We start from the raw sequence: 24,265 nt of genomic DNA on the forward strand, positions 1-24,265 counted from the left end.
GATCCTGATGCGGACTCTGAGTGGTGTTTGATCCATGACCACACAGCAAAGTTCAGCCAGGCAAGTTCCTCAAACCCATTCGCATTTCGATGTCGAGCTAAGAACTAAACAATTAACAATTAAGCAGCTGAAACGGATCCAATGGTGCACAGCAGATTTAAAAGGCTGCATGTCTTCAGGTTCCTTACATTCCCAACGAGACTGAATTCGCACACTATGCAGTTTTTCTACCTGCATAATTATTCCGTTTGACAAACATGGCGGAGTATAACTCACTCGCAATGGCAGCTTTGGGAAAACAAAAAGAAAAAGCTGGAATTTGGCCTTTTCTGAGCTCTTTTTCTGCACATACTGGATGGTCCTGTACCCCTCAGTAGCTGGATCCCCCACATTCTGACTCTGATTCAAATTCAAGCCACCTTCTCAAATCTGCTCCAGGGACATCGTCCTACTGTAAAAAAGAACGCACGTGTCTGTCCTACTGTAGTGTAACAGCAGTGACACATGAGAGTCACTGCATGTCATCTTAATTAAACGTGTCATGCTGACACGAAAGAAGTGACAAGTTATCCATCTGACATGAAGAGGGAGAGCGAGAGTCTTTTAATAACCGGGGGTCAGTAGGGGAACACCTAGCATTAATCATTCACGGCCGTGACACGCAGGGCGTCCCGCCAAGATGGATTGCCCGCAGCCGTCCGCTCCCCGTGACCTGAACACGTCCGCGTCATGTCGCCGATAAACGGGATGACTTTTGTGACATGGGGGGGCGAAATGAATCAAAATTCTCCTCCCACCCCAGGCCGGTGATGGATTGCTGTTGCGCCGGGATCCCAGTTGTGTTCGCGTCCTCCGGCAGAGCCGTGAGAGCTGCCGGCCGACATTCCTGCGCCTTCGTGCCCACGGCGGCCTAGGCCCGCTCGGGAAATCGGACCCGCAGTAACCGCAACGCAACTCTCCCACAACGCTTCTCATCTTCTGAAATCCTCCGCGGGTGAAGACAAGCTCCACTTCAGATCCCCTCCCCCCTAAAAAATAAACCCCAAAACTGTCAAAGTCGTACAGCCATGTACCGGCATTCTTGAAATATCCGTTTACAGAATGTTGTCTCTTTCTGAACGGAGAATTTCCTTTTCTTTCTTTTCTCCTGACGTAACTTTATCGCCCAGTCTGGTTGTTTTTCACCCTGCCTTGTCCCTCGGTTGGGTTTGAGCACAAAAGTGTGTCCTTCACGCTCAGTTTGCTCTTATCTGACCTCTTAGTGAACTGCAGTGAAGTGAAAAGTGCTTTCTGCTGAAGACTCCAATGGCAGTAAGCATATGCCAATACAAAGGAGGGGAGACTCGGAGCTTTGCATGGTAAGCTGAAAAGGAAAGTGCTGCATGCTTCTTTGTGTGTGGGGGGGGCATGACGGGGGGGTTGTGTTGACTGGATGTGCCTTTGAGCAGAGGAAGGACATTTGACTGGCAGAGATAGGAATCCTTCACAGATGAGCGCAGAGAGCAAACAGCACTTTGGAGGATTTAGGGAGGGGGGTCAGGTTCTGGATCTGACTCCCCAGGTTTACCCGCCCCCCCACCACCTTGCCACCTCACCTCACCGAGCGTGTGTTTGACAGGACCCCTTTTTCCGAGAGCACGGCCTGCCCCCCCCCTCAGCCGGCCGCAGAGGAGAACCCTGACCTCCAGCCATTAACCTCTCCGCTGCGGGCTACAGATCGTACATCACGCCGCACTAATGCTGTCACGCACTCTGCTAATGAGCCGGCCGTGACACCCACGCCAGGTCCTGCTCTCTTTATGACCCAGCCTCTTCCACCGCTTCACTATCTCCCACTAGTTGCTCAGCACTGTCTGTTGTTAATCTCTACACATCATACTTCTTTTACATGCCGTGTTTTAGTGCAGTCAGTTTGAATGGGGGTCTTCACCTCCATCCAAAGGGAAATTCCCACAAAGTACTAAGAGAGTCAATTCAGGGCAAAATCAGCGCCGGCTTTTGCACGGTCAAACTATGAGGTTAAAACAACGTGTGACAGAATAATTAAACTCTCCAAAATGTAGCGATTTTTACAGTTCCCTCGAAATCAAGCAATTCTTTAAGATGCCAGGGGAGTGTTATTACAGTGAGCCAGGCTGTTAAATTCACTGAGCGCCCCCTAGAGTTTAAAGGTTGAGAAGGTTAAGGAAGTGACCGCAAGGTCCCAGGATGAGGCTTTAAATCCTAGGAGGTGATTCTGTGGCCGGCTAACAGCCAGCTGTATAAATCTGCAAAGCAGCCACTTAGGCTGTCTTGCCAAGAAAATAACTAATAAATGAATGTTTTAGGTACTTTAAGGTTATAAATATGACCAGTCATCCCCTGCGGTTTCTTGTGCTGTAACACTTTATAAATTTAACATACTGTTTGAGCATTGTGATGTAGTTAAGTAATTTGAGTATTTTAGCTGTGACCTACATGATATGATGGAGAGGAAACTGCTGTTAACGTCGGTCCTTCAATTTGTTTTATTCTATGACAAAAATACAGAGATAATTCAACTGTCGCTTTTTGATCGCTTTGTATAGATGCTTTTATCCAAATCGAATCATTATCTGTTTTTATTACCCGAGTATAGGATTTAGCAGCTAAATTCATGCTTATCGCCTTGTCAGGGTAACAGGACTGCAGGATCACGGATGGAGAGTTTACTTCCTGCTCTGCATCATTTCCCCGCGCACTTCAGAAGCTAAAGAAAACTGCAAAAGCGCAGGATTACCCCATGAAATTCAAAGACAGGAGGAAGAAAACTGCTTGCTGGCATGTGTTTAATGTGCGCGCGTGCGTTTAACAGGCCGTGGCTGAGCCTGCTATGCACTGCTTAAAAGTATTTCTGGACAGAATTAGACAGCAATTCCAAATTTTAAAATCTACCAAAAGTACATAATATTTAATTTTGCAGTTTATTCAGAGATTTCTCACGCTATTTTCAGGAGCGATTTGCCGACGATTCACCCCCATTTCTTGCCGTGTGGGAGGGAAAGACGGCAGACTACAGGGAAAGTCGTTTATTTCACGGCAAACACGGCGGCACTGGACATCGGGGTGCGGTAAACGCTTCCAGAGATGCGACATTTCCACGCAACCCAAGGAGGGCCTAACGGAAACCCATCCTTTCATGTCCCATTCCGTTTTCAAGATTATATGATAAACAGACCAGGGGAAGCAATGTATACAGCCACAGTTGCAGCACTACAGGATCCAGATGCCTTGGGAAATTAGCCTCCTGTCTACTTCAGAGGCCTGAAACATAGTCAGAATTAAGATCTGGTATTTCTCATCAACCTTCTTGGATTGCCAGGATAGTGCACTGAATCAAATTAATTTTTTGCCCTGTATTTCCCCATGAAATGTACACCCCCTCAGCCCCCCTCCACCCTCAGCAGACATTCAACAGATGCTTCCCGATCTTACTAAATTAAAACAGTTTGCATAATTTTTTATAATCTTTTTAAAAAACCACACACATACACACTGCAGGGTGAAGTAACATGTATTGTCTGTAATTATGGAAATGGATGGATGCTCTTGACACTTTAGGCGTTGCAATTCTTTTGTGTGCTGCTGGAATAAACTCAGGATAAACAGTGTCCCAGAAGGAGTAAAACTAGTATGAATGCGAGTGAGTACGGCTACAGTTGTGGTATGCACAGAACAAATGTCTATTTTCTTAGGTTGCTATATTTATGTCTGTTTCTTGTTGACTTAGTAACATAGTTCCAAACATCTTGATGTGTTTATTTTGATGTATTACAATGCAGAAAAGCTTAGTGTTGCTGTTAACACACTGGCAGTTATGCAGAAAGGGGAACATTTATTTGAAAATGTCACCAAGAGAAAGCAAACTTTAATCATTAGAGCTGACTTGCACAGGAATTCAAAGCTTAATCCATCGCATCACTGAAGATAAGATTGGTAAGACTCATGAAGAGGTATCAGAATTTGTTTTCGGCAAATTAATTTGAGTGGTGTGTTGCAATGAGATGCAGTGCTGGATGTGATCTCAGGGGCTGGTTTCAGTTGAAATTGATGGCGTAAGGAAGACTATAGTCATTGTTAGCCACAGAAATAGATTTCCCATGTTTTGAGCAATCCTTCCATATAGTCCTTGATTACCCAACACACGCCCCACAGCTTGCTCCCACTTTTCCTTTTTAAAAATGATTACCCCCAAACAGCTTTGAAGCAAGACACAGCCCCAGCAGGCCAAATCAAGGCGGACCTCTGCAATTGCACCAGAAAGTTGCCATTTTGAACGCAACAAGAGAGACCATGGATGGCTGGCACATGCATGGGGAGGGTGTCATGCATGCATACTCGCATGGGAGGGTGTCACACATGCATACCTGCATGGCGGTGGTGGTGTCACGCATGCATACCTGCATGGGGGGGCGGGGGGGGTTCACACATACCTGCAGCTGGCATTTTATTGAACTGACTCATTGCTTCATGTTTTGTTTTTTGATCCCCAGAAATCAATTAATCTTCTTAAATGGTTTGGCTGGACAGTGGAGTCATAACAGTACGCATTGAGTTAACATTAAGGTCACGCTCTTGCCTTTCCCACGTAAATCAGAGCGTGCGACACACTCTGGTGATCCTCGCTCCAACAGCGTGAGGCTGGGGGTGCGATTCAGGGCTCGGAGCAGGCGGGCAGGACTCGGCCCTGTCCGCACCCCCTTTCCGCTGGAACATTCCTCTCCGTGGAGCTCGCTGAAGCTCTGGTATCTGGAGGATTGGGCAGCCCAAGCGTGGAGTTAAGAACCAATAAAAGCCATGCCGAGAAAGACTGAGGCATTCCCACTGAGCTCCGGAAGAGCGGCCATAAAGTGAATGTAAACTTTAGCAAAAATCAAGTCGCTTGTAAAAGGAAAATCATAAAAATACCAGAACAGTAGTGAAACATCTTTTCATTATTCATAATAAAACTCAAATAGGTGCAGTAAAGGGTAGAGTTTCATAACACTGGACCAATTAAATTTCTATGCATCTAATTAAAGTGAACCAATAAAAACAGTCTGGTTCAGAATGCTGCTGCTCCTCCGCCCCCAGTACGAGCATTTGGTTGCACAATAAATCTCTGGAAGTGGTTGGTAAAATATGAACACCATCCTTAGGGCAGACTTGATCTGGAGGTAGCCGCCGCATCGGAAAGGTAATCTGGGAGTCGACGTTCCGGGATTTTTGAAGGCCTCATCTGTAGCCCCACCCCCGGTGTAGTTCGGCCCTCTCCCCTCTTCCCGCGCTTAGCTCCAGCGGCCAGGGGTCCCCAAGTGTCATGGACAGGGACCTCCAGCTAATTTACAGCGTTAACCCTACGGGCGCCGTTGCAGGTGGCCACTGCGCTTAGGAGGGTCACTGCTTATTATCTTTGAGAATCAGGGAAAATTACAAGAGATTTCTTTGGAACTATTTTGCATTACTGTCTAATTGAACATACAATTTCAACTCGAAACAATGTATAGAACAAATGGAGAGGAACAGAGATGAGATGTGCAAGTAATAAACAAACATGGAGACAAATAAACTGAGGCAGCTAGATGCATAATGGAGGCTGCTTGAGGTGTGTGCAAACCAGCTTTAGAAGACAATAACAATAAGACACTGGTACAGTAGGTGACTGGGTATGAAACCCCGAGCTTCTCATGGGACCTTGGAGGACGATGGCACAGAGGGAACAAGCGGCTCAGGTGGCGGCTGCTCCTTGTGCTCAGAGCCCTTATTTTGCCAAGAACAAGCATTTCTGTTGTACCTTTGAGTCACAAGTTTATAGAGATAAAATGTGCCGAGTGTGAGTTCTTTAGGATGAAAAATGCATCTATGTGGCCACAAGTAATGTAACGATATCTGTCTTTTGCAAAGACATTTGCAGCAGGACGTGGATATAATCGGAAGGCTGTAAGGTCAAGTCCCAGTGGGGATTCTGCAATTGTAGCCCATAAAACTATTGCAAACCAGCTAAATGTAAATGTGAAATGTTTCCTAATGACACTGGTTCTGGTGGGCCAGCCAGTGAGGGGGCTCTCTAGGGTGTGTGGAATGGAAGGGGGGGCTACCAGCATCTTGGCTCTGTAATTGCTAGGTGCCACACACACACACACACATGTGCAGGGTGCCCAGTGACTGGCAGTTCTCAAGGAGGGGTTGTTCGGATGGGTCTGTAGAGTCAAGGCCACTGGCCCCTTAAAGTCCCACCACTGGCGCAAGGGTGCTAACGTGTATCCCCCCCCGTGTGGGAATACTGTGAGTTTTCTCCTCTGCACCATGATTTATGGGTCGCAGTCCTTCCGGGCCGGAATGCTCGGCCCTGCGCTGCCTCCACCTCGGACCAGTGCTGCCTCGTTACCCCTGAGCTCCAGCTCTGAAGCCGGCCCAGTTGTGCTTTCTGGTTTTAGCATGTAAAGGACCAAAAAAAAAAGTTAAACACACACACACAAAGGTTTTTTCCAGTTTCTGTATCAATAGGCCCTGATTTATGCACTTGTCAATTTATTCGTTTATCGTCCCCTGGACCAAACCCATCATTTAGCCGGCGGCAGGTCACATGAGACGACTTAAGTGTTTACGCTTTACGGCCAATAGCGTGCGTCTGCTCAAAGTCACAGAGCTCTTCTCCCTCTGACATGTTTGCCTGTTGGATTCTGTGTGAGGTAAAGAAACCATTATCATCAGCTCTAGAGCACGGGGGATGGGGGCTTGTCAGGGAGAATGTGTGGGTGTGTTGAGGGGGGGGCTCCTACATTAGAGCCTCGGTTTCAGTGGCAGCATCGGGTTAGTGCTCTTTTACGACGGGGGCCACGTTTGAAATGTGGACCAGATGAGTCTGCGGCGAGCGGCTTCCCTGTAATTAAAAATGCCTGCTGCTTTCATTTTTTTCTTTTTTTACTACAAAATGAGATCACAGATCATTTTTTTCATATGTGCATCAAACAGAAAATTACACAGGAGTACAAGACAAACTATTAGTTGGGATAATTTCTCAAAACCTACACATGCCCCCCCCCCCGCTTCTGATTGTTTACAGATCCCCTCCTCTTGTGCCCCAAAAATGGCGGGAGTGTTTTCTGGAAGAGGCTTTGGAATGCCACATACCAACCCCCCCCCCCAGATTTTACCGCTCACAGGGCACTGCGGTGAGACTGCCTGTGATGTCACACTAGGGCAGCATTTGGAGACGGGGGAGGCTAGGAAGATTTCCAAAAGGCCAGGGACAAGTAGACAGGTAGGTAAACAATAAGGCATCAATGTCCCAAAACTTACTGCCCCCCCACCCCCGAAACTGCACGTGATGCTGCTGCATTCGTGCACCATCACTGAGAAAATCACGCAGGCTGGAGGTCACCCCTCTGTCCCAGAACTTCACTCCCGTTTAAAATAAACAAAAAAAGATGTAGCCAAACTGCATTAAAAAGTGCATCAATGCGAGGTCACGACAGCCAACAAAATGCTACAAGACGCATGTTGGATTGACCTGCAGGGGCCACATGTGGACACCAATGGGCCAATGAGACTCCCCAGCAAAAGCCCAACCTGCGCTGAGCCGTGTCATGTGACATAAACGCCAAGATAACAGCACATATAAACTCTAAAAGAGGCTCAGCATGTGACCAGTGGTCAGTGCCATGTTCGGCTTTTGCTTAAGCAGAAATACAGCTTTTAACCGGGAATGTAGCAATCAGGAGGCCCTTCTGTCCCAGTGTCCCATCAGGGATCTCCCCAGATCGTCGAACAGCACAAAAGACCAGCCATAAACTAGCAGACTTATAGCCCTGCTGGTCTGGTTGGGGGGTGTGGGGGGGGGAGTATCGTCCTTGCTTCCTGACTAGGAGTGCAGAATTCCAGTCCCTTTGCGGTCGACCTATATGCCATGTAAAGGGGCTCTCACACAGACTGGAGAGTATCCATGAAGACCGAAATCACCAGCGGGATGTTTACTCACTCTGACGCATCTGTATAGTCAATGGAACAAATCTTTATTGAGCCCCCCCTGCCTTTACCCTCCACGCATGTTTACTGGAATTGGACAATCTGCTAACCCCCCTGCCTGCTCGTGACACGGCCTCACCGGCGAATTCCCAGAGAGCGTGTTCACGAGCCTCTGACCACATCATTACGGGCAGGAATGTTGACAAACAGGCCGCTGTTAGGTACCTGCACGTGTCCCTAAACCTGTTTACCTCTGTTCCCGCTCCTCCACGTTCAGCCATACTTCTCCCTTAGTAAAAATTAACTCAACGATTCATGTCCTAATTAATCCAAAGGGCGTACCCCGTGTCCCAATAAAATCATTCAGGATAATACCAATTTCCTGGTGCCTCACTCAGCACATATGCTTTTAGTTCCCCTGTACAAGAGTTTCCTTCCAAGCAAATGGAGGGAAATTTATGGCCCTTTATAATTTTTTTTTTTTCCCGGGGAGATACAATCCCACATGATGATTCCGGAGGTCCCCCTGGTTGCTGGGTCTTACACACAGAGATTCCACAAGAGAGAGGATCAGAGCGAATGCAGGTCGTTCTAAAAGACAAAGAAAATGACTGACTCGGGCTGATTTAAGATACAATAATGTTATGGGACAATGTTCTCAGATGGTAGGACGTATCATTGGGACGCACGTGTTTGCGTGTGGAGAGCGAGTTGACTCAGAGCTCCGGGGTGAAGTATAATTGCTATGGATGTCGCATGCTGGATCTGCGTGGAATGACAGGAGAACCATTTGTCTGGTAACCAGTCCAGGATTTTCCCAGTGCCGGCTGAGGAATCTCCGAAAACTGGGGCCCTGTGCCCTGGACACGATGATGTGAAGTTTCCGTACCTGCCACACCTGGACGGCAAGGTGGTCCTCAGGGACCAGGAAGCTGCCCTGAGCTCATTACAATCATCACTAGGACCATATATAATCAGGCTGAGCCAGCTGTCTGCATGAGCACAGCCTCTGAAAAGTGTTTTATTCATTTCTCAGTTGCATGTCTAAAGCAATTTACTGTCTAATAACATCGTTTACATCTTTTAACTCCTTACAAAGGTGTAACAGCTAAATCACACCTCTAGACCTCTGGAATTCCTGTATGTACTCCTACTTGTGCAAATTAGAAAAACAATAATTTCATTTTATCCATGTATACAGTGAACAGTAAGGTATACATGGGAAGCAAATAACCAGTCAACCTTTAACTGCACCATCGACTGTTGAATTATAGTACCCTAGCGATTAATCCATTTGATTTGCAAGCAGCACTGCATATATTAATCAGCAGATGCTATCAGATGGAGGCGCACTGATTTCTAGGCTTCGCCGGTAAGTATCTCTTGGTGTCCATAGCTATTGTCACTTCACAGACTTCCCATCTCTCCCAGACATTCCAGGACTGTTCCACAGCAGCTTCCTGACATCCGCGAATGGCGCACAATGTCCCGGAAATCTGTCATTCCTCTGTTCAAAATTCGTCATACCGCTGCAACTGGCCAGCAAATTTCACGAAACACAAAATCATTGTATTTCATTTGAAATGATGTTTTACACTCCGCTGTTTAAGAAATGATATTTGTAGTTAAACCTCAGGTATTCAGGTTACGGGGCTACCAGAGTTTCTGGTGTAAATAGGCTATAACAGAATTGTTAAAATAAACTTGAATCATGAAAAATGTGTTAACTTAATTTCCCATCAATAAAAATGGTACCAGGGAGTGAAGCGTCCTGGTTTATCCCAGCAGCCCCTCCACCATCCATATTTCTAAGGGACATGCTGCTCCCCACGCATTAAAAAATCGTACATTTTCTGGGTAATTGCTTTTATGAAAATGCTTATTTCATGGACCTTTGGATTTATACCTGTTTACTTACATAACGTCAGTTAAGCAACCTGCTAAATGGTATGATAAGGGGGTCCATTACATTACGAGAACTTGTACCAGCAGCCACTCACTTAATGTACATGTATAGCTACAAGTGATATGTATGCGAAACTGAATGCTCCTGAATTATGAAGAGTGGCTGCCCGAACCGAAAACATTCTCACAATCTGTCTCATCGCTTGATGGATTCGGTTTTTATGGCATGACGGGAAAAGGAAATTCAGCAAATCACTTCTTTTTTGTTTTGTTTTCATTTTTTAGTAAATAACAGGAAGTTCCACCAGATGTATTCTTCCGTAAACTCATATTTTGTCAAAACCAAGCCTGAACCCACACCCGCCCGGTCACTGGGTGTCTGCAGAGAGCTTTCCGCCTGTGTGAGGACCGCCGTGGAGACATGATTAACACAGCAAGCATGGGCTCCCTTCAGGAGGCTGGGCTTTGAACGTGGGCCTGTGTGCCAGAGAGGAGAGGTCATGCACCTCCACACGCAAACACACGTGTGGCACATATGAACACTGGGGTTGCGGTTGGTCGGGGGAGGTGGGGTGGAGGGTGGGGCGGGGGGTTCTATTTAAAGCAACGCAATATGCAGTCAAAGGTTAGATGCTCCAGAAGACTCTAATCAAGCCTTGCTCTCAGCTTGCCTCAGCTAGGGCCGTGTTCTCACCTCCCACTGTACGAGTGGTCAGGACAGAAGGGCGTGAGGGCTTTAATCTGTGTCGCTCATTACCTTTGCAAATAGAAAGCTACAAGATGGAATGTGTAAGAGATGGTACTCAGGTTACAGACTAATTGATATCAGGAATCCATTGATTGGTCTTGAAACCCTTTGCCGTTGTCAGGAAACACAAAACCTGGACCCTTGTGGTGAAGCGGTGTGTCCCGCCTTGTTCTGGGTCACTGAGGAGAGAGAGGAAATCCACTCTGACATTAACAGGCTGCTAAAGGAAGTGTTTTTGGATTAAATTAAGGGGGGGGGGGGCTGATGGGGGCACAGTTCTTACGTCGCCATGGTGAGGGCAGAGGAAGCCCCTCCCCCCCGTTGGGGAGCGAGGTTCGGCATGGCTGGTGGTGCTGCTCGCCCCGGTGTTCCTTGCGTCCTGGAGCAGGACCCCTGCGCATGTGGAGCTGGGGAGCTAAGGAAATCCCATAGCTGAGTCTGAATGTCTTAACCCCCCCCCCCCCCCACACACACACACACACACACACACACACACACACACCCAGACTCTCCCCCTTTCGCCCTCTGTGGGGCCAGGCACCAGCACGTTCTCCCAAGGTCCCCGTCTGTGTGCTAGACGCAGTGGCGCCCCCCCAAAACCCAAACGATGCCACCACTGGCTGTGCCCACACACGCCCCAAAAACCAGGAGGGGGCGTGGTAGCGCTTGACACAGGGGTGCTGCATCTGGCCAGGCGGGTGGGGGGGTGGGATTCCTGCATCTCGGAGATAAACTCTGACTCAAATTATAGGCCTGTCTACCATTAAATTGTCGAGAGAGGAGCAGCTGAAGATAAGGGGCAATCTGAGGTCATCGGCGCGATCTGCGGAGCTCAGTGTCACTCCTGCCTCCTGATAAACCTCCATTAATCAGGCCGCTGTGCTGTGTCATTTTATTCGGCACATTATCTGTCTTCTTCTGCAATAATTATTAAAAATTAGTAGTTAAGCGTCTGAGTTTAAAGTGCAGACGGTGTATCCATGCCTCGTGCCATTGATTCCCTTTTAATCATTAACCGGATAGTATCCCACAGGCCGCTGGGAATTCCAGTGAATCCCAGTGGGCGTTCATCACCTGGGTGTCTCCAAACCCCAGAGGCTGGTCCCAGGTGTGGCGTCTGGTGCGCAGTCAGCGGACAGACAGCTTGCCGAGAGGCACGCCTGGCCGCACGCACGCCACTTCACGCCTCTCCACAGCAACAGTTTCGGTTGTTTATTGCAGTGTTTCTTAAACCAGTCATTGGGGACCCCCAGATGGTCCATGTTTTTGCTCTCTGGAGGGAGCAAAAAAGTGATTTGAGAAACACTGGCTCATTGCCTCCAGTCTAGGGTGGTTGCTTAAAAAAAAAAATTTGAAATAATATTTTATATTCTAATACTTCAATATTTTTGTACTTGCATCTTTTGTACTTGTATTCTTTCAGAGGTTTAAGTCTGCAAGCTGCAGATAATGAAATCATGTTGTTAACCATAACGCCACCTGCTGCCCCAAAATAATACAACAGGAACATTAAAGGTAAAAGCTGTTCTTCCAAAGCAAGCAGAGCCAGCCGGAATAACAGTCTTAGGTTCCAGAAAGGAAGAAGAGGAGGCCCCTGAGGATTTAGTAAGGGGGGGGAGCCTAGGAGGAAGCCGAGGAGGTGGGGTTGTGGGGGCAGGCAGACCCCCCCTCCCCTACGCTCTCCTAGGTGGAGATTACAGTAGATAAGGGGACACCCCAGCGGAAGGGACTCTCCAAGCTGTCTCTCATCACACTGCTGACCCCCCAGGAAGCCTGGACGGCTGAGTGGTTTCATAATTCTTCTATCAAGCTAATCTGCAGATAAGGGGAGTAGAAAGTACAAACAAAATGCCAACCCCCCCCCCCCCCCCCAACCCCCCCGCACCCGACATGCTGCTTTAGCACCGTCGGTGAGTGGGACGGGTGTCCGTGAGCCACTCTGCCCCCAGCGTAAAGAGTCATAAGGGGTGTTTTTCGGGCGATGGCACGTGGGGGTTGTGCTGCTGGAATTTTTTCTTTTATTTGTGGGTGGAGGGGGGGGGGGTTGGACGGCTCACATTGAACTAGCAGCCACCCCTCCACCTCGTTCAGAACACCCCCAAGACCTGGACCTCGATAACTTGACGGATCCCGGAAGCTAAGCTCCGCATGACCTAGATTTCGGTAACGTGACAGATCCCGCATGACCTAGACCTCGGTAATGTACTGGAACCTGGAAGCTAAGCTCCGCATGACCTAGACTTCGGTAACGTGACTGATCCCGTATGACCCAGACCTCGGTAATGTAATGGACCCCGGAAGCTAACCCGAGAGGCAGCGCTGGTGCGTGTCTGCGCTCTCGCCACATGCTCGTGCAAACGGCTTGTGTGACGTGTGTTTTCAGAATGCAGTGGGAAGCTGCAGATAGGCCAGCCAGTCGGAAAAAAGCCGCAATCAACCCGAACGGCGTAAATGCGAAGGAAAGCAGGCTTATTGAACCTACATAAGCTCAGCTCCCTCTGGCCGCTTGTAAAATTTAATGAGTTCAGAATCTGCTTTTTTGGTGGGATTGTTGTTCTGGTTTGGACCTGGGTAACCGTTTGTTAGCTCCTTTGTTTTGCTCTTTTAAGATCTACTCCTGCTCGTTAAGGTTCCTCAGTTTCATTTCTCCTGCCCCAAAGTCGTACACCCTGGTTTTTTCTCAGAGCCAAAGGTCACCGATTCATACCATCACACAGTGCTCTGGATGACAGAGCTGCCTGATTAACGTTTTAGTGTGTGTGATATCCGGACCTTTCCGCAGGACAGGTTGTCATGATGGTCAGTCCCATCAGAGTGAGTGAGTCACTCCCTCCTTGGTAAAAGGCAGCATCTGTCAAATTAAACCTCAGACAGACGGAATCTCGCCTGGTTTTCTTTGATGCTTGCAAAAATAATATATACATCTATCCATCTCAAAACCTCTTTTCCGGGTTCATACATTCATACGTTCATTAGCCAAGTATGTTTCCATACAAGGAATGTGCCTTGATGGTGCATTTATATGTCATACAAAGAACATCAAACGCAGATAGTTAAACCACTAGATTAGTATTTGCATTATATCATAATTATATAATAATTATATGACAATAGTATTTATTTATTATAAGAATAGTAGTAATGATGATAATGATATAATTAACTAAACAAATATGTCATAACATTGCATTATGTGTTGAAAATGTAATGTTACATTACATAATGCGTTTTTACATGGCTGCAGGGTGGACATCACTGATCAGGGGGATGGTCTGGTGACTGTCAATCATTCATCATTAGATAGATAGATAGATAGATAGATAGATAGATAGATAGATAGATAGATAGATAGATAGATAGATAGATATGAATTCTGACATATAATATTAAAGGAACAAATGAATTCCACAATAAAATACTGTAAAATTATGTTTTATGGGTGTATCATCAGATTTTATGCGTCATAAAGCCTTTTTGCACATGGGTGGCTATCGACAGCGATTTTCAAAGTGACACCACAGCTCAGTATTTTAAGAAAGGCCCCCTGTGTTTGATCTTTCTTAGCTGTGACAGCTGACTTGACCTGAATTTAAATGCACCAGTTGAGCATTTATGATACATGCAAAACTTTAATAAACACACCCGCTCCTCTCTTTTTATTTTGGCCAGGGGGTGGGGCTTTAGTGGCATTATTCGTTATCACGGCAGTAGTGTGAGCTGTTGGCATGAGGGACCCCCCCCCCGTAATTACTGCTGGCCTATTTGTGCGGCCGGCTTCCCGATGGCACGATACCCCTTTCATCTGCATTTGTCCCTCATTCGTCACCGGCGTGAATTTGAGGGCGCATTTTAACCAAATAACAAACCAAGCCGGGTAACATTTATCAGGGTCGTCTTCGTATAATCAGGCTTCACCCTGCCTCCATCGTCAGACACATACGCACCCTAATCATTCCTAATTACCGCCAGTGATTCATATCGAACATGTCTGAGCAGCCAGTCGCAGGTTGGATGAGGTGTGTTTGCTACGACTGTGAAACCACCCATTTTATTCTCCTTTGTGTCCAAGGGAAACAAAATATTTGATCGTATAAAACGATTTGTGTCGGACATCGTGGCTTAACGCGACACCTCTGGTGAATTTTGGATTTTTAAAAACAGGACTGGAATCCCCCCCCTCCCTCCCACCTAATGGAGAGTGTACAACTTTCTCGAATATGAATCCATTCTTGTGTAACCCAGGTCACTCTTGGGTCAGGAGAATGTGTCACCTTCCTTTGAAAGAAAAGCTATATTTCCATAGGCAAACCATGGGATGTTTAGGCAACACCTCTGTCGCTATGGTGACTTAAATACTTAATAACTTTAGTAGGTTACTGGGTTTGAAGGTATTAAGTTTAATTATAAACATAAAAGAAAATAATGAAGAAAAAAAAAACATCATCATGTCTGGATTTTTGAATGTTTTTCTTTGGCTTTAAAACATATATGCCCTGCGACGTTTTAAAGTACTTTAATTATGACAGTGAAAGCGAATAATTAAAATGACTCGGAATAATCTTATAAGGATTTGCGGAGGGTGTTTTCTAATTTGTTACAGTAGCCTGTGTGCTGGCGCAGTTCTCTGCGTCGCGGTTTGTTGACTGCCAGGCCAAATGTGCTCGTAGTCATAGCGATTAGGGCTTCCCAAAGAACCGTAGGAAGGTATGCGGCAGGGATGGAGCGCCGCCCGCCGTCCCTGGAATTCCCGGCCACGGGGGCTCCTTTAAAATGTGCCCCCAGCACTTGACACTTGTGTTTGGTCTGTTGAAAGGCGGGAGTTTCCCGGGCAGTGAGTGCTGAATAACATCTAAACTTCTTCAATCCAGGGACTCGGGGATGGATCACAGCACTTACGGAGTTTTGGTGGTGGCGGAGCACTGCACAGAGTTTGGATAACGGACTCTTTGGAAGCTGTAGTCAGTAATGCGCAAAGGACAAATAGTAACTGGACCTGTTGAGAGTGGGCGAGTTTAGCAAGTTTTTGATGAGGAATGAGTGATGCTGATTCTTGGCTTATGCTCCTGCTTCGCGGTATTAATTTTTCAGGTACAACAGTACAACCTGTTGGGATGTTGGTGATGGCAAATTTCAAGGCAGAATTTGAAGGTGGGGCATGGAGGCGGGGCGACCCCAGGGGGTACAACCGGGTGGGCACCTTGTGTTGGGTGTGCGTTCCTGACCTTCGACCCCATGGAGGCCGGCCCGAGCATGCATGTGAGGGGGGGGGGGGGGCTATCTCCACGTAGATCGAGACATGTTCCTGTGAGACCCAGGCCACCCAGATCTTCTCCGCATAGAAGAGGCATCCCTGACCAGCCTGGCTGGGTCCTGGGCTCAGTCTGCCGCACTGCCAGCCCCACCCAGCCGGTGACTGAATCCAGATCCTGTCGCAGGTCCCAGAGGATGCTGGCCCGCTCGTGGGATGCTTGGGGGTCCCCCCTAGCCCCTACGCTAAATGCTACAATTAAGGAAATGCGGCCTGGATTGCATCACACCAGCTGTGTGTGGAAACTGTGGAGGGACATACTAGGCCTGGGTTTTCATCACCACGGGGGGGAGGGGGGGGGGCTAAGGCTGTGCTCTGCATTGGTCAGGGCTTCTGCTTATTGATAGAAAACGTGATATTTACCTTTATGAAGTTACTGACTGAGAGGTAATTTAAATGAAATATTTTTAGATTTCATACACCACTGTATATTATAGTCAGCTAACACTTCAAATATATTAGCAGTCAGTTTCAGCAGCGAACATCAACGCTGTGTTTACATAGGTTTGCTCCATAGGCCGGATTATCAAAGGCTGCTCCATTAATATTTTCTCTGCAATAACTCCCACTGAAGGATTCGCTCAAGGGTCCCTTCCTGGAACTTGACCCTATGACCTTACGGTTGTCTTGTTGATGTTAGCTCAAAGCAAGGAAAGTTTTTTTTTTTTTTTGAGATTTCAGCAAGAGATCCGTAGTGTCATCTGTGAATCCAGTGTGACTCCAGCTTCAGATGTGTGTGACTTCGTGTGAATCCAGTGTGACTCCAGCTTCGGATGTGTGTGACTTTGTGCGAATCCAGTGTGACTCCAGCTTCGGATGTGTGTGACTTTGTGCGAATCCAGTGTGACTCCAGCTTCGGATGTGTGTGACTTTGTACGAATCCAGTGTGACTCCAGCTTCGGATGTGTGTGACTTTGTGCGAATCCAGTGTGACTCCAGCTTTGGATGTGTGTGACTCCAGCTTCAGATGTGTGTGACTTTGTGCGAATCCAGTGTGATTGGTAGTACAGATTTGTCTATGAGCGTGCCAAGGGCACCACCGCAGTCATTCCACACTAGCTGAAGCTCTCTGCTCGTGGACCGTCATTACCTTCCTTCCTACATGACCTTCTGTTCAGTTGCTGTGTGATAAATCATCCCTTCTTTTAGGGAATATTACAGCAGGGGGGAGCTACACCAGGGCCCTGATTATCAGTTACCCCAGTCTGGTCAGTGTTCGTCTCCCCCTTGATCAAAATCCGCCAACATCCTCAGACCCCTGGGTGGGACAGAAGGGCAGGAGTTTTCTCTGTGATCAAAGGCCAGTTGGGCGCAGGCTTGATTTACGGTGTGCTGTTGTACAGTGTATGAATGTCTTTGCTTGGCCCGTGTGAGTGACTGATTAGGTGTGGACATAGCTGGATATCTTATGGGGATAATGCAAGTCACTGGAGATTCCCCACAAATAGCTATACATGCAGTGTCTTTTTTTTATCCCCAGTGGGGGCACTTTTAAGGATAATATCTGATCAGCAATACATCCAACAAGCAAACCACATACACAGGCATATTAACAATGTAACATGCTTCAGTTTCAATGGTAAATCTTTGAACTTTGTTTTCTGTAGTGCAGTTTGGAATCTTGTATAATGTAAAAACTGGCATTGGCGTGAAATCTCCTCAATGACAGGTAGATAATTCTGTTTGCATGGGTTTGTGGGAGGAGCCTAATGTTTCTTCATATCCGATGCCATTCCAACCCTGTGGGGGTGATTATGGTCTGAGGGGTTGTCTTAGCGGGGGATTCCACGTGGGGGGTTTGGTGGGGGTGTTTTGGAAACATCACTATGTTGCTTCAGGGTGGGGGATCCTGTAAATGGGGTATGAACCATTAAAGAACTGCAGATATTACTCATCTTCTGTTTGTCATCTTTTCTGTTTATTTGTACAGCGATTCATCTGCTGCTTGAGGACGTTAGCGATTGCTGTGAAAGTGCTGTGATATTTATCAGAGTAGCGTAGCATCCATCTCATAAACATGGTGCCTGTCTGTGAGTCCGTAAGTCAGGAATGAAATTCACTCATCCCAGAAGCCCTCAAGTATTCCCCAAGGAATGGAAAAGCATGTTAATAATCCAACTCGGCAGGACACTGGCGGTGGGAGTAACACGCTGAAGCGATTATTGGGACTACTGTTATTTTACAGTGCACACACAGTGCCCCCAAAATTACAGCGCGTACACCAAGCCGCAACTTGCTGCGAGCCTCGCATTAATAATTCATGACATTAATGAGTGCTGTCGTTGGCTCCTCTCGTCAGCGTTTCACATTCTTTAATAGAATCCACTTTCATCTCTTTTTTTGTGTTTATTGTCTCGTGTCTGCTGGCTAAACGGCTTGTTCTTAATGCATTTTCAGTTACCGGAGATTGAACTATTGTAAACAGACTCAGCGTACAGTTATCTAATAAAGGGCCGTCTCATTTTGCTTTAATCGATTTCAGCTGTGTGTTTATAACACAGCAAAGTGAGCTCATGGTGCTGCCAATATAAAGGATGGCCGACGGTGAGTATCAGTTTGTTTACTGGCTGAAGCTGGCTACACAGCTACACGAAGGCAGGACTGCCACTGGGATTAGGGCTGATGTGTCCTCCTGTGCTTTGGCTTAGGGTTGCTAAGAATGAGCTCATGATGAGCTCAAGAATGGGGTCAAACGTCTAGTAGATGTCATCTTCATGAACATATGCGTGGGTTGTGTGTCTCCACATTCAGGGTGTTGGGCACAGCTTCATTGGGTTTCTGGAGCCTGTGGTGCTGATTGTGACAAGCTGTTGTCACACCCCCGCCCCCCCCCCCCCCGCCACCCCCAACCAGTGGGTGTGTACCTCATCTCATGCCACACAAAGGTGACCACATTTAAACTGTGAAACCATTGCAATAACACAGACAATTAGTGCGATACCCCTAGGGGCCTTTACTGGATAAACACTCGTGAGATGGATGGACAGATTAGTGTAATAACAGACTAAAGCGATAACATTTAGTAGACAAATTGAAATATAAGGTGTTTCTGCACATACATACACTTGTCCATTAAAGAACATCAGATAATAAATATAACGTGGACGTTTTTTTCTCATTGACAAACAAATAAGACCAACAAGACCTTAGAAGAAACGTTTGCTTTTTTTTTTTTTATGTTTGCGTCCTGCATCGTTAGACATATAAATTTGTTTCCTCCTTGCCCTTATCTGCTTTCTGTCAGAGAGACTCAGATTCCTGGTGTATTCTTAATTCCGGTAGGTCGACCACCCACTGAAAAGTGCAATAACTCAACTCTGCTCCTGGGCTGAAACATTCCTCGCTTTGTTTTCAGGCTGCCAGTCAAAGTGCCGCAGAGGTGGCTCATTGGGCAGTGATAGGGTTGGCGGGAGTTGGCCCTCACTCACAGTCAGACGGCATTTTTTGCGTCAATACTCACACCCTACTTCAATCTTAAAGACAGGAGTTTTGTCAGAAATTCACCTTCCTAAAACTGGTAACTTAAAAAAAACAAATGCGCATTTGTAATGTTTTAAGTGAAGAGTGATGTTGAGATCAATGGCTGTTTTACCTTTATCTATTCTGTTCAAATAAAATTAATTTCCATATGGCGTCTTTCCCGAAGTGGTTATGCAATTGTATGTAAGCTGGCAGGAAGATGGAAACTGGACTGAATGAATGAGTTTGGAGATTCATCTTCCAGTGCTGAGTGCGGAGAGAAGCTGGGACGCATCGCTGAGCTTTTCCCATGGAGATTAAACCGTACCGTTTAAAGCCGTTTCAAACGTCTCGCCCGCCGGAGGTCAGAGGTCAACCACATAGCAGCAGCTAATGGTAGCAAATGATGTCAATCATGACGACCCTGTAGTGGGACTTGTGGTTACCTTCGAGTGGAATGCAAGTGAGGAATTTGTATATGGTGCTGTGGGGGGGGTTTAACCTGGGGTCCGACGGGGGGGGGTTGAGGGTCTGAAGGCGCACAGCCTCACCTCCCTGGAGTGCCGCGCAAAAACAACTGCGCAATTAAGGCCCATCGCTGGGAACCGGCAGCTGAGGAGAAGCCGCTGGGACTGGGGGGGCCATTTCAGAGCGAAGCCCCGCCCACCTGCCAGGTGCGACCGCATGTGTCCTACAGGTACTGCATGCTTTAGTGTGAGATGCATGTGCTTGAGAGTGTGTGTGTGCGTGCGGGTTTGCACATGCGCTCATTACTACAGCATGCCAATCTGCCGATTCACCCGAAGAGGTGTAGCACGAAAACAGATGACATCACTTCAAAATGGCTGAATTCTGTGAAAAAGTTCTTTGTTCTCTATTATGACTCTATCTATCTATCTATCTATCTATCTATCTATCTATCTATCTATCTATCTATCTATCTATCTATCTATCTATCATTTGATTTATTTCTGCAGCATATAAATATCTCGCCAGGACATAAAATCCATGTTGTGCATTTCCTTCCCTGACTGAACTTTTTCTTTATTGTTCAGCGGTGTCATTTCATTTGTATACACATTTACAGTATATACACATTTACAGTATATACACATTTACAGTATATACACATTTATAGCAGCTTAATGGTGACCCTGTCTCTCGCACTGCTATCTACTGAGAGCAGAGGTATCTGACCGGCCCAGTACCAAACTCGCGCATAACTGAATAACTGACACTGAAGCTCACATAAGATCATTCAGAAAGATGGGGTTACTTGAAGCATGTGTTCATGAAGATATCTACTACACACCATTGACTCCATTCTTGAAAACATTGCAGGCTTGTTCTTAGTAACTTCTTATTCAGACACAGGGTATTATTTAGTCCCCGTCTTTGTCGTGTCAAACAGCTCATTAAAATATTGCTGAAGGTGATCTTGCTACGTGTAAGATGAAGATCATGCCTCTGCTTCGTTGCTATGATGGTGCTGCGTTTAGTTTTGCCCACCATACGGTTCATTGGTGTCTCACGTCTGGAGAAAGTCTGTCTGTAGGAACGTTTTGGTCATTCCATTTCAGAAAGGAAGGAAATTAGATCATTTTTACACATTTTCCTTGGCCTTTCATATCCTTTCATCTCCTTCTAACACTAACACGTCCATGAAAGATTTTTCATGGATGTTTTATGTCAGTGTTTATGAGACAAACCAAAGATGCACGTATCATCAGCCTCTGTCAACTGTTTAAGGGCACACTGGCAAAATAAACAGCGTTACCTGTATCCCAGCCACCTGCATTCTCTTCCACGAGTGGGATCTCGACCTGAAGTGCTTCAGAAGCAAGTGGGATGAATGACAAATCCCAGACCAGGAAACTCCTGGTCTTTTTGTTTATCACACTGAGCCACAATGACACTCAAAAGCAGTGATTTTGACGTTATAGGGACCATTTTTCAGGTCCCCACAAAGATATGTGAATGAAATTCAAACACTAAAAATGCCGAAAGTCTCGTATTTAATTCAGTTGCTTCTGGTTAAGGTTAGGGCTGGGTAGGGGCTACGGTTGTCATATTGGTATTAGACACACATGAGCATGGCCTCATTTCCGGTCCCTTGGGAGGGGCTCCCTTCGGAATTGCTAGAGGACAGAGCAGAGATCCTGCAAGCCCCATTGCAGGCCAGGCTTTGCACCCGAAGGTCGAAACATCAGCTGGGTGATGTGCTTAAACGACACCCCTTGGCTTGCTATAGCCCCTCCCCAAGTCGAACCGCCTTAAATTACCACCGACTATGCAGAAGACTTATGAACTTAATTGATAGTTTGTTTGGCACGATCTCATGTTAGAAATGGACAGAAACAACAGTGGGAAAATAGAGATATAATGCTATGGAGGCAAGAATTGCATTTACAATTATTTATCTGACGCTGTTATCCTTGTTTTTTTTTTTTAATATGTGCTCTGTAGTGCAAATGTTCTGTTTGGTTACTGGAGCTAAAACATTCTGTCAAGCTGTCACATAATGCTGCATTATTACATAATGCGTTATAACTTTCCATCTTACATGCTGCTTCGCAGATGTGGCTCTGCAGGAGTAGCACCATGCTAGCCGGTCTCACTGCCCACCTGCTGTGCCTTTATTCCAGTTTAGAACAGGGTTTTTCTTATATGAGAGCATTGTCCTGCATTTGCCACAGTTTTTATTACTGTAACAAGTTGAATGATGATAATTAGGATAATAGTAACAGGGTAATGTTGCAATATAAAAGAATAATGTAGTGTAGTTATGTGTAACAACGCATCATGTCATAACATTGCATTATGTGTTGAAGATTTGTTACATTACATAATGCGTTTTTACATAGCTGCAGGGTGAACATCACTGATCAGGGTCACAGTCTGGTGACTTTGTCATTCATTCATCATTAGCTAAGATAGATTCCCGAACCGTTATGTCCCTTTCAACGCTCATGTACCAGGTGCTTCTGTCCACGCTTGTCTTCCCACCTGTCTGGGTGCTGTGCCTCTCTGAATAAGCAAATGCATGCAGATGCTCCTTGCTTTATGATGGCTTGGTTATATGATGGTGTGATGGTGATTCACATTCAGATCTCATCATTAAGCGACACATGCGTGTTACTTTCTACTGATGCCGGGTGACGACAGCATCCGCAAAGCCACTGTAGCGATCCTGAACATAATCATAGTTATTACGTTTATTAACACAGTATTGTATGTGGTGCTTTATCTGTTTAACTGTTTAAATTTTCCCAAGCCTCTTATGTCCACTGAACACCCAAGTGTGTCATGTCCTATCCTATCATATTCATATTTGAGTTACAATATTTTCAACTTACGATGGGTTCATCGGAAGGTAACCTCGCCGTAAGACAAGGAGCGTCTGCGTTTTAAAATTAAATTTAAGTTTAGGGCAAAGATAATTTTTTCTTCAAGTTGGATGTTGAATTGCCTACTTTTCCGGAGCAAAGGCTACAAATCAGGTCCGCCATTGCCTGCGGTCTTTGTTGACGGCACCCCTCCTTGACGGGGGACAGAAACCGCACGAGCAGTGAGGTCACTCGCCTCCCATTCCTGCCTCTGGACTCGTCTCCCAGATCCCCCCTAACGTCCTTCATTGTTCTGGGTGACAGACGGCCACTTTATCACACTGAGCCACAATGACACTCAAAAGCAAGTATTTTTACAGCAGACAGGCACCGCTGACCAAACGTAAAAGATCGCTTAATTCCGCTGTTGACCTAATTATCCGCAAATGAATGTGTCTTCAAGAGGCAGCCGAGCCTTTTAAACGCGGCAAGACTCCAGGGATAAAGGTTAATGAGCTTTAAGCTGCCCGCGAGCCTATTCTCTCCACCTTTAAAGTGGCGGCTTTATCTGCCAGTGCGGCCCTTGCCTGGATCACATGACACACTGTATCTGCCGGCCCGTCCTTTGTGGGCCACCCCGGGACAATGGGGGCATCCCGTGTCTGGTTTGGACCACAGATGTTTACTACCCACCGTCTTTGTTTAATTTTTTTTTCTTCTCCTTTTCTCTTTTTTCCTGCCACTCGTTTCCATTGCGGCAAAAGAAATGAAGGGAACCAGAAGGTTCTTACCCTTCACAGGGGCAGTTTGGAGCTGAGGCGGCAGGTCCTGAAGCACAGGGAACATGTCTACAGCTTTTAAAATATGGATGAACTGGGGCTGCGTGCATGTATACATTTACATGTGCGCGTGTGCATTTGTGCGTGTGTGTGTGCGTGCGTGTGCATGTGCATGCATGTGTGCGTATGTGCGTGTGCATGCATGTCTGTGTATGTGCATGCGTGTGTGTGTGTTGTTCTCCACTCTGGCCTGCCGCCAAGCTCAGTTTCCGCGGGAAGGCCGACAAAACCATCAGATTCGGCTGAATTTGTCATTCCAAATTGACCCTAAAACCAATGAAGTCATAGGGCCATTAAGTAAACATAACCGCCATAAAACACATCCCTGTAAGTGGGTATAACCGTGGTCACAGGAAATGAAGTAATAACGACTGTGCCGTAAGTCAGCCCCGCCTGCCCCCAGTGAAGATGCCGCTCGCTCACTGCTGCCCCCTGTCTCAGCGCAGCATATAGCCCAACCTTTGGCTCAGTTTCTTCTGGTCTGTTAGAGACAAAAATCCTCTCCTCCTCACATGCCCCTCAGATGAATCTATTGAGAACAATACCTTTTACAAAGAGGGGAAACATTCACCCTGTAATTAATTGAATCCATATTAATGCCACCCCATGTGAATGCAACCCTTTATGAGTGCCATAGCATTTTAAGCGATTGTATTCGATTTATATGTTATGTAACCAAGGGAAAGTAAATTATCAGCTTAGCTGAGTCGCATTC

The sequence above is a fragment of the Brienomyrus brachyistius genome, chromosome 9 (genome assembly GCF_023856365.1).
Source record: "Brienomyrus brachyistius isolate T26 chromosome 9, BBRACH_0.4, whole genome shotgun sequence".
NCBI lineage: Eukaryota > Metazoa > Chordata > Actinopteri > Osteoglossiformes > Mormyridae > Brienomyrus > Brienomyrus brachyistius.